General features: G+C 40.0%; 1 pseudogene; it reads right to left on the bottom strand.

Moving 5' to 3' along the window:
* Positions 1-11,239: 11,239 nt before the first annotated feature.
* LOC100601801 lies at positions 11,240-11,566 on the bottom strand (annotated as a pseudogene).
* Positions 11,567-12,077: the final 511 nt, after the last annotated feature.

Below are 12,077 nucleotides of genomic sequence, written 5' to 3'. Positions count from 1 at the left end.
TGAGAGCATTGTTTTAAACAGTAGAATGACATGATCTAGTTTGTGTTTCAGGAAGATTGCTCTGGCTGTGGTGTAGAGAATGGACTGGAGGGGCCACACCAGAGGCAGGGAGGCCACATGGGAGGATGTGGCTGAGATGAGCAGGATGAAGGCAGCATGAGCTGGGGTAAGGGTGGTGTGAGTGGAGAGAAGGTGGCAGATGCTAGACAGCTAGGAGGGGGACCATGGAGGGAGTCACTTTCAGTTTGATTAGATTGCGGGGGTGAAGGGAAAGAATGAGTTAAAGGTGACTACCCAGAATCAGATTCGGGCAACCGGGTAGACAGAGGCACCAGTTACTGAGATCCGAATCATTGCATCAGGAGCATGCTAGAGACTGGGGATGTGATGGGTATCTGGAAATCTCAGGTGGGACATCTGAGTGAAGAGCTGGGTAGCTGGTCTTCTGTTTGAGGAGAGATCTTAACAGGAGATATTGACTTGAGAATTATCAACATATAAGTTAATTTCAGCCATGGAGTAGGTGGTATAGATCAGAGAGGGGGGTTCTGATAAGAAGAAGAAAGTCTTAAGACCCCCTTAATCATCTCAAGGCCACAGCATTTAAGAGCTTGGCAGAGGAGAAACAGGTCACAATGGAGAATGAGAAGGAGCACTTGAAAAGGTGGAAAATGAAAACAAATAGGAAAAGAAAAAGAAAAAGAAAAAAGGAAAAAGAAAAAAATGTAAAAAGAAAAGGAGGAAAATGAGAAGATGATGGTGTCGTAGAAATAAATGTTCCTGAATGTTTTGAAAAGAAAGGAGTGGTTATGTCAGTTGTGGATGGAGACTCAGAAGTGCCAATGTCATTTAGCAATTGATAAGAATATTTTCAAGGAAGTGGTGGTGGCAGAAGTTAAGTTGGATGGCCTAAGGAGTAGATGGGAATTGGGAAGTGAAGATAACCATTTTAGGAAGTCTGACTAAGTAGCCATGAGCATCCCTATCATGAAGATTTTGGTCTTGAAAACTTGTTTTCCATGAAAACAAATCAAGGCTTCTAGGAGAAATGGCTAATTCTGGGTCTGGAACAGTAAACATGGGATAAATCTGGAACGTCTTGTCATACCAGATAGTAAGGAAGCTGTCGAAGACCAAGAGGGCTGTGTCAAATGGGCCAGGAGCCAGTTTGAAGAGGCTTCTACTGGCAAAACATAGGAATCCGTAAGTTTACAATAATACTTAAAAAAAAAAAAAAAACAAAACTACTTGGCCACATTGGAAGGATAAGAAACAAATTGATTATCTGGACAACTGGATAAAGATAAGGAAAGAATCAAGCATTTATTCTGCCTTTTCTATACCAACTGTGTACCACCATGTAGCCAAATTATGAGAGAGGAGGCATCTTTTCTAGAAATATTCAAGCTAGAAAAGAAAATAACAGGATTAGGAGGCATTGAACATTGTTGGGTACAAACATTGCACAAAGTCAACCAGATATTAGATACTTCCTGATGAAAGAAACACCATCACCTATAGTCTTGCTAAATGGATCAAATCTGAGTCTGATCAAGCCACTAGACTCAGCTACCAATTAACAGGAACACAGAAGAACAGGAGTGCAACATGAGTGTTCAATCAACCAAATCCAGAGACCATGAGACCCTACAGGTCACATGACGATGATTCTTTTACCAATACACTGTTAAAAAAATAAAGGGATCATGAGGAAACATGTAGATAATAAATACTTACAGGATATATCAAATGAGCAATGGGCAAGATTAAATTGTAGTGCCTAGGGATGCACTTTTGGTGGTGTAGCTACAAAAACACACAAGAAAGTGACCACTCTGAAAGTCGGAAGAGTGGTTCCTTCTTGGGGAAGGGGAAGTTATGATTGGAATGGAGCACCAGGGGCTTCTAACTGGAAAAATGCAATTTTTTGAACACCTTGACAAGGTTATTCATTCAGCTATAGATTTCTACTGGTTTTCTGTATCTGTGTTTTATTCTAGAATAAAAAAATGTTAACAATGTCTGGCTATGAACTGAAGAAATGAGTTTGAGGAGGTTTGGGGTGGAATCTGGGGCAGAGGAAGGCTGCTTTGTTTTTGTTTGCTTAAAGTCTGGGCAGACTGGAGCATGTTTAAGCACTGATGGCAAAGAGCCAATAGCAAGACAGAGGAGCTAGAGACAGCCCATGATCAAGAGATGAGACACTGAAGGTGAAAGTGATAAGAGAAAGAACACAAGGAAGGATTAGCCTCGGGCAAAAAAATAAAAAAGAAACTTTCTCCACTTTTAGTGGGAGTGAGAAAGGAAGGGGGCAGAGGGGACAACTGGGAGGCTTGCTGGTAAGCTGCTGACAAGTGTCTTATCCAGTGGCTGCCATCATTTCTGTAAAGAGGGGATGAGTTTGTCTCCTGGGACTGACAGCTGAAAGAGCGTGGGAACAGAGTCAAGGATTTGAGAGTGGAGAACATTTGCACTAGCTCCTCGGGAAAATGAAAGCAGTGTGGAATAAGCTAGTGACAAGGCATTTGTAGTGACTCCAAACCTAGGGGTGAGTTAATTTCTTCAGTAGGATTTAGCCACCTGATTTAGGCATATGGAACTGGAGAGTCCAAATGATCCTGGGTTGCAGTTTTGTGAGATGGTTGCAGAGGGACATCAAGGGGACAAGGGTTTGATCTGAGAATATTGATGAGAAAGATTAAGTTGCATTATGTGTGGGCTATTTAGGAGTATATGGGTCTGATTTAACTTCAATATTTAATCTTTTAATGAGAAGAAAACCCTGGAATCTCAGGTCGGTGGGGCAAAAAGTAAAGACTAGAAGGAAGGGAGAGAGGGAGAAAGAAAGAAATCAGGGCTGGTGGTGTCTGTGAGGTGGAAGAATTCACAGAGGAGGAGCATATTTATATAGCGAGAATGCATTCAGGTGAGTAAGCTGGAGGGATGAGAGGCTGTGGTTGGAAACTAGGGTGACTGAATTTAAGATTTTGGATGTAGAAAGGTACAGATAAAGACAAAGCCTAGGGTGTAACAATAGGAATGACAGTTAAAGTGAGGAGGAGATGGAGATCACTGCTGATGAGAGGCTAAAAGAAGTAGAAGAAGCCCGGTGCTGACTAGGTCATTCTTGGAGCTGTTGAGGTCACCCAGGGACTTTGGTTGGTAGAGATAATTGTTAGTCAGATCCTGGAGTTTTTAATGAATGAAGAGAATGTCCAGGACGTTGGCAGACAGCAGTGATAGGGAGTGGTCATGGGTAGTATTTCTTGACAGTATGAGCCTCCAAAGAGCCAGGATTTGCACGAACAGGGTAAAGAAGTGTAGGTCTGGAAGACCATGAAAGGTCAGAGAAGGTCTGCTCCCCCTCTTGACCTTTGCCAGCTTCCTCTTGAGGAGGCAGCAGGTGAAGCAGTGTTCTTGGGGGTGGGGAACCATGTGCTGCATGACCGTTCCCAGATGGCCATGGCCTTGGGACTAGACACACTTTTTGGATAGCAAGGCTAGCCAAGTGTGGTCAGCCCTTTGAACATCTGCCAAGGATACACTGTTCCCAGCACCTGCCTGACATCTCTATGCTCGTGCCAATGGCCAGGCCTCCAGAAGTCCCTGTACAATGTTACTACATGTTTGATGTCCCTGAAAGAAGAGGGAACACATAATCACGATTTTAAAATAAACAGCAGAAGACAAAGTATTTTGGTTCTTGGCTCTACCCTATGCTGGTGAAGTCATCTTTTCGAGTGGGCTCTGGCCACCATGTACTTGGAGGCCTTTGAGGTTTGGCAATGATTGGGCTTTGTTGGCAGAGGACTGGGCCTGTTCACAGATGACAGCCTCCATTTACCATAGTCAAAACTAGGCTGGGGCAAGACTGCAAGCTGGCAGAGGCCCACCCTGGGCTTGTCCCTTGCTGGTCTGTCTGTCTCCGTCTTCCTGTCTTTTCTGTCTTTTTGGGATGGCACATAGCAACTCCATTGTTAACCAGAGAGACCCTTCAATGGGCTTGTCATCCAACACAGGCCAACTTATGCTGGTGCTTGGTGGTTCTTAAGGATTATTCATACAAATGCAAAGGCAGTGCTAAAGCTAAAGCTTTGAATGTACATCAGCTTAAAAAGGCAGGAGCCTTGGAAGGGAGATGATCATACGGATGGCTCCCATCGTGCTTTAGTGAGAGTTTTGGGAGCCAAAGGGAGGAGGCTGAGAAGGAGAAAAGTATAGAGGCCAGAGGTACCATGCCACCAGAACACATATAATCACTATCTTTACTCTCTCCAGAGCTTAGATCACTGCTTCTGGAGGGAAGGTTGCATTATGCATGGGCTATTTAAGAGTATATGGGTCTGATTTAACTTCAATATTTAATCTTTTAATCAGAAGAAAATCTCCTGCAGGTTCCTAATATGTAAGTTGTATTTAATAAAGCTGAAAATCATCTGCCCTGTAAAAATACTATTAATATTTAAAGCCAAATGAGAAACTGGGAAAGATATTTGCATGATTTATGGCAGAGTTAATCAGCCCAATATACACAAGGCCATTACAAGCAAAAGGAGAAAGAACAACCCACATAGACTAATGGAAAATTAAATAGGTAATTTACAAAAGAGGAAATAAAGTGGTCAGGAACATGTAAAAAACATGTTCAACATTGCTAATGATGAAAAATGCTAATTAAACATGAAATATCATATTTTGCCTAATGGCGAAGGTAAGCAGATTGGGTAAAAAAAAATCAGTATTAGCTAAGGTCTTGAGAATTGCTTAGTTAATGGCAGTGTAAATTAGTTCAACCTATTTGTAAGGCAGTATGACAAGTATCAAAATATAAAATGCCCATATCCTTTGACCCAGCAACCTGCTTTGAAAAAGTTACCCTAAAAAGGAAACTCTTCCAGTGGGGAAAGTTATATGGGAATGCACTAGGATATTTATGAATTTCTGATTGATGAAAAACTGGAAGAAAACCCTAAATGTTTAAACAAGGGGGCTAGTTAAATTATAGCTCATACTACAGAGGAAAACTATGCATTCATCAAAAAAATGATAAGGTATTTTCAAATCCATTGGGAGATAAAGAGATATTCATGATTGTTTTTGAGTGGGTAAAACCCCAGACCTACTTAGATTATGTAACCACGTTGTAGGTGGACCTTGCCCCACCGTAGGTATATCCACTGGCTTATAACAACCATGCTAGGATGTCAGGGTCCAGGTGAGCAGCCAATTAGTCGAATTTTTAGGAAGATTAGTGTCTTCTCAGAACTCCAGAAAGAAAGGGGAAGCTGGAAGCTGTTGAACTCTAATGCAACTATAGCAGATGAAGTTCTGACCCAGATGAGTGGTGATATGGTTTGAATTTGTGTCCCTGCCCAAATCTCATGTCCAATTGTAGTCCCCAGTGTTGGAGGAGGGGACTGGTGGGAGGTGACTGGATCATGGGGGCAGACATCCCCTTGCTGTTCTCATAATAGTGAATGAGTTCACTATTATGACCTCGTTGTTTAAACGCGTGTAGCACCTCCCCCTTCTCTCTCTTCCTCCTTCTTGGGCCACGTAAGACGTGCCTGCTTCCCCTTTGCCTTCCACCGTGATTGTAACTATCCTGACACCTCCCCAGCCATGCTTCCTGCACAGCCTGTGGAACTATGAGCAGACTAAACCTCTTCTTTATAAATTACCCAGTCTCAGGTAGTTCTTTATAGCAATGCGAGAATGGACTCACATAAGTGAGATTAGAAAGCTCTCGTCCTTGGCCTAGTGGATCTATTGTGGGAGCAAGCACCAAGTGTGTATCCTGTGTCCTAGCTTGGTGACTTTGGAAATATGACTGTTTTCAACACCTTAGGGTCAATTTTTGAAAAATCTCTCCCTGACTGTGAATATATCCCTGCCTTAGGGGCACTAAGCCCAGATGGGGCTAAGAGCACAGTCTCTGGAGCCAAGCTACCAAGGTCTTCATGCTGGCTTTGTCACTTACTATCCACGGGGACTTGGATAGGTTATTTTACCTTCCTTTACCTGGGCTGCTTCTCCTCTAAAATGGGAGGAGAGCAAAATAGTCCACGTCTTGTAGGGATTGAATGAGTTAATATATGTAAAGCACTAAGAACAGTGGCTGGCACATCTTATGTGCTATTTAAATATTTCTATCATTACTTTTTGCGATTTTAAAAATCTTTTAACTGACCATAAAACACTTTTTTTTTTTTTTTTTTTGAGATGGGGTCTTGCTCTGTCATCCAGGCTGGAGTGCAGTGGTGCTATCTCGGCTCACTGCAATGTCCATCCCTCAGGTTCAACCATTCTCCTGCCTCAGCCTCCCCAGTATCTGGGATTAAATGTGTGTGCTACCACGCCAGGCTATTTTTTTTTTTTTGTATTTTTAGTAGGGACAGGGTTTCACCATATTGGCCAGGCTGGTCTCAAACTCCTGACCTCAAGTGATCCACCTGCCTCAGCCTCCCAAAGTGCTGAGATTACAGGAGTGAGCCACCGTACCCAGACAAAGCATTCCATTTTGGACAGTGTATTTTTAAAGAAGGATTTGAATTATTTCTCTTTAAAGTGAACACAATGTACATTCTCTAATACTTTTCTACTTCTTCAACCCTGAATATTAAAAAAGAATAAAGCTTTTAGAGTGTACAGACACTTTCTTTTCTGTGGGTCAGAGTTTAGCTTTCATTGTCATCCAGTTCTCATCCATCCTCTCACTGCCATCACATGCCAGCAGCATTTGATGCAGTTGATCACTGTCTCTTACTGAAAATCCTGTTCTTTACTTGGCTTCCAGGACAGCAGTCTCTCAGGTCTCATACCGACTGGTCTTATAGGACCTTTGCTGGCCCCTCTCATCTTTGGATTTTTAGGCATTGTAATATTTGTCTTCTCAATCCAACCTAATTTCCTCAAGCATCTCACCTAGTCTCATTGTTCTAACACCCTCTGTAGGTAGGATGATCCTGTGTCCTGGTTTGCCTGGGAGAATTCTTGTTTTTGCCCAATGCTGGGCTTAATTGGCACCACCTTTCAGTCTCAGCAAAAGTCCCAGTTTGAAAGCTAAGTTATATGATCACCCTATCGGTAGACTGATGGCTCCTCAAATTTGCCTTCCCAAAACCTGGTCCCCTGAACTCCAGACTTGCATATTCAGCTGTCTATGATCTCCACTTGAATCTCACAAGGGACAAGTCCAAAATGTACCTTTGGATTTTCTATTTCAACATGCACTTCCTACAGTTTTTTGTTTTGTTTTGTTTTTTTGTTTTTTTTTTGTTTGTTTTTTTTTTTTAGACAGAGTTTCACTCTGTCGTCCAGGCTAGAATGCAGTGGTACGATCTCTGTTCACTCCAAGCTCCACCTCCCGGGTTCACGCCATTCTCCTGCCTCAGCCTCCCGAGTAGCTGGGACTACAGGCACCCCCCACTGCACCTGGCTGATTTTTGTATTTTTAGTAGAGACGGGGTTTCACCGTGTTAGCCAGGATGGTCTGGATCTCCTGACCTTGTGATCCACCCGCCTCGGCCTCCCAAAGTGCTGGGATTACAGGCGTGAGCCACTGTGCCCCGCCTACAGTTTTAAACATACTTTATTCTTCTGGCTGCTCAGGTAAACTCCTCAACTTTTTTTTTTTTTCTCAGACTCCAAGTCTTATAGGCTGTGTCTTTGGTGTGTTTTTAGAACACAAAGAGTACTTTTCCCCAGAGCTTCTGGGCCCCTCTAGTGCCGTCACTGACCTCTCTCTTTAGGTGTTATAACGCCTCTGTCTCCCACCCAATTCCTATCCTTGGTGCCCTAAACTTTATCCTCTTCATAGTAACAGAGAGATCCTTTTAAAATATCTAGGTCATGGCACACTCCTGTGGCTTTGCATAATGCACAAAGGAAAATCCCCAATCCTTGCATCACTGGGTCCCTGAGACATTCCCCCTCTGCTGTCATTTACTCTTCCTCTTGCTTACCTCCCTGCACTCTGGAGACACTAGTCGTTACACTGTTTCTCAAACTGGCACACTCATACCTCAGGACCCTGGTACCTGCTATTCTCTCTGCCTGTAATTCTCATCTCTGATTAACATACATAGCTGATTCTCTCATTTTCCTCAGGCTTCTGCTCAATGTTTTTTTTTTTTCCCTTATCAATTAGGCTTTTGGCCAGGTGCTGTGGCTCACACCTGTAATCCCAGCACTTTGGGAGGCCAAGGCAGGAGGATCGCTTAAGCCCAGGAGTTCAGACCAGACCAGTCAGGGCATTATAGTGAGACTCTGCCTCTAAAAAAAATTAAAAAAATTAGCTGGCCATGGTGGCACATGCCTATAGTCCTAGCTACTTGGGAGGCTGAGGTGGGAGGACTCCTTGAGCCCAGGAGTTTGCAGCCTAAGTGACCTGTGATTGTGCCACTGCACTCCAGCTTGGCAACCGAGTGAGACCTTGTCTTAAATCAATAAATAAGGCTTTCACTATTATATAAAAGAATCTTCCTGCATTGCTCTCTTCTCCCTTACCAAGTTTTATTTTTTTATAGCAATTATTAGCACTTGATATATTGTAGGATAATTTGTCTTTTTATTGGCTGCTTCTCTAAGTAGGATGTAAATTTCATGAGGTTAGGACTTTAACTGTTGTATCTCCAGTGCCTGGAATGTATTAGGTATTCATTAGAATTTATTCAACAGATTTTGAAAGTACATGCCATGCACATAATGTCTTTTTTGGATACTTTTTAAGGCTTTCAGTTAACCTAAGCAGTGCAATTTACATAAGCAGAACATTTTGAAATGGTCGTTGAGAAGTTTTTGCAATACTGATGTCAAATTTGTTCCTAAGTGTGTTTCTTTTTGACATAATTATAAAAGAAGCTATTTCTTTAATTTCATTTTCCAATTGTTCAATGTTGCTACCTAGAAATACAGTGGATTATATTTATTGACATATCCTCTGACATTGCTAATCTCGCATATTCTGGTAGTTTTATTGTCAATATTAAGTTTTGATAATTAAACGATCAGGTCACTTGTGAAAAGGAGAAACTTTACTTCTCCCTTTCCAGTCTTTATGCCTTTTGTTTCTTTTCTGTATTGAACTGGTGAGGACCTCCAGTATGATGTTAAATACAAGTGTTGAAAACGGGACATCCTTGTCTTGTGACCAGTAGTAAGGGAGAAGTGTTCAGTGTTTCACCGTTAAGTATGACACTGGTAGATTTTTTCTGTAGCTGCCCTTTATCAGACTGAACAAGTTTTTCTTTGATTCCCCATACACTGTGTGTGTTTATTCCCCATACACTTTGATTCCCCATACACTTAAGTGAATTTTGAATGCTAACAAATGCTTTTTCTCTACATTTTGAGATAATCATGTGGTTTTTCTCTTTTGTTCTGTTAGTATGGCGAATTTCTTTGATTTTCAAATACTAAATCAATCTTGCATTCCTATAATAAGCCCACTGGTTCACAATGAATGATCCTTTTCATATATGGATGAACTCTATTTGCTAGTATTTTGTTAAGGATTTTTGCATTTGTGTTAATGGAGAATTTTCTCATAATTTTTTTTCAGGCTTTGATATATCAGAGTATGCTAGACTCATTAAAAGAGCTGTCAAATGTTTCTTTCTCTATTTTCCGAAAGAGTTTACAGGTGATTGATGTTATTTCTTGCTTAAATATTTGATTAAATTCGGCGGTGGAATCTTGAGCTTGAAGATTTTCTTTCTGGGAATGTTTTTGATACCAAATTCAATTTCTTTGCCATGTATAAGGCTATTCAAATTTTCTATTTCACCTGTGTCAGTTTTGGCAAGTTGTGCTTTTCAAGGAATTTGCCCATTTCACGTAAGCTGGCAAACTTATTAATGAACCATTGCGCATAATATTCCATTATTATCCTTTTGATATCTGCAGGGTTTGTAGCACTATCGGCTCTTTCAAATCTGATATTAGTAGTTTGTATTTTCTTTTTTTCTTGATCCTTCCTGTGAGAAGTTTATCAATTCTATTCATCTTCTCAAAGATCTAATTTTCAGTGTACTATTTCTATTTCCTATCCAATTGATTTCTGTTCTTACCTTTATTATTGCTATCCTTCTATCTACTTTGGGTTTAATTTGCTCTTTTTTTCTAGCTTAAAGTGAAACCTTATAACGCTGATTCTATACCTTTCTTCCTTTCTCATATAAGCTAAGAAATTTCATCTGAACACTCTAACGGCATCTCACAAATTTTGATACATTGTGTTTTCATTTTTATTCAATTCAAAATATTTTCTAGTTTCCCTTTTGAATTCTTTGAAACTTATTTAGTATTTGTTTAATTTCCAAATACTTGGGGGCACTTCTAGCTTTCACATTAATATTGATTCCAATATAATTTTGTTGTGGTTAAAGAACATACTCCATAATATTTTAATATTTTGAGATGTATTTAGACCTGTCGTGGTCCAGCATATGGTGAATACTCCATAGCATTTAAAAAGAATAATGTAGTCTATAGTTGTGGATGTAGTGTTCTGTTAGTGCCAATTTTGACCAAGGTGTTTGATAGCATCATTCAGATCTTTTATACCTGTACTGATTTTTTGTTTAACAGTTTTATCAGTAGCTGAGGGGATGATAAAATCTCCAACTCTGTGTACAGATTTGACTACTTCTTTTACTTCTGTTAAGTTTTGATTCATTTGTTTTAAAGCTTGCTATCACTTGCAGGCACATTTAGGCTTGTTATGTGGAATTGAATCCTTTATCATTACAAAGTGTCCCTTCTTATCTCTGCTAACACTCCTTTTCTTGAAGTCTATTTTATCTGATGTGCATGTAGCTCCTCCAGCTTTTTTTATGATGTGTTTCCCTAGTTATCTTTTTCTTTCCTTCTACTTTCAATATATTTTTTAAAAAATTTTGAGAATAATTTAATATGTTGACTTCAAGATACAACTATATTCTATATAAGATACAACTGTATATGTCAATATTTTAAAGAAACTGATCCTTAAAAGACCAAAATAACCCACAGGCCATAAGGTTGGTTTTTCCTTTTTTTTTTTTTTTTTTTTGTTTAAACAAATGTGCACCACAATGTTTCAAAAAGTAAGACAAATGCCATGAATACGAAAGCTGCAGTCTGCAATATACCACATTTAGAACCCAGGGGAGGTGAATTAGACAGAGGTGGTAGTCATTCTAATTAAGCAATCAGTTAACTTCACAATAAGTTGATATGCAGCATCAAAAGTGTCCAGTTAAGTTTCTTTTTTCTTGATGATCAGAAGTCCCACGTTGTCTCCAGTCTGTTCGTTGTGTTTTGTGTGAGACCCATCACAGAATGGGAACTTTTTAGACCTCCAACAATGGCAGTACACAGCTTTATCTTCCAAATCCTCCATGTCAAAAGCATGTACTATCTTGGGGTTGTCTTTCTGGAAGTGAAGGTTCATCATAGCTTTATTTTGATGATCTTTATCATAAAATCTTTTGTAAGCTAGATAACCAATTGCAGCTGTCCCAGCAGCAACAGTAAATGCTGCGATCCATTCAACTTGTATGCTGGAACTGGAAGTCAGACTCATGGCGTCATTGCTTGCAAGGTGTGTGCACTAGGCTACCAGGCACAAATGGATTCCTCAACCTATTTTTATATTTATGTTTCATCTCACAGACTATAGTTGAAACTTTTGTCTTTTTTAATCCATCCCAACTATATTGGCCTTATAATTGTAGTATCTAGTTCATTTTCATTCAATATAATTATTGATATAGTGGGATTTAGGTCTGCCATTTTACAATTTTTAGGTATTTGTTGCTTCTGTTTTATGTCCCACTTTTTCTCTTTTCCTTCCTTTGTTTGAGTTAATTGAAATTTTTTTAGTATTCCGTTTTGATTTTTCTATTGAATTTTTAGCTACATGTTTTGCATTATTATTTTCGTGGCTGCTCTAGGAACAACAATGTGTGTCTGTAGCTTATTTCTTTATACCTAGATTTAATAATGTACTATGTCACATAAAATGTAGGCTGCTTTGCTATAATACAAGGAGCTCCCTTATCCAGCTCCCTTTCCAGACAGAATGTTAAGTAATA

This window comes from Nomascus leucogenys, chromosome 19, assembly GCF_006542625.1.
Source record: "Nomascus leucogenys isolate Asia chromosome 19, Asia_NLE_v1, whole genome shotgun sequence".
Lineage (NCBI taxonomy): Eukaryota > Metazoa > Chordata > Mammalia > Primates > Hylobatidae > Nomascus > Nomascus leucogenys.
Note: the sequence above shows the minus strand (reverse complement) of the source record. Positions and strands in the feature narration are given on the sequence as shown.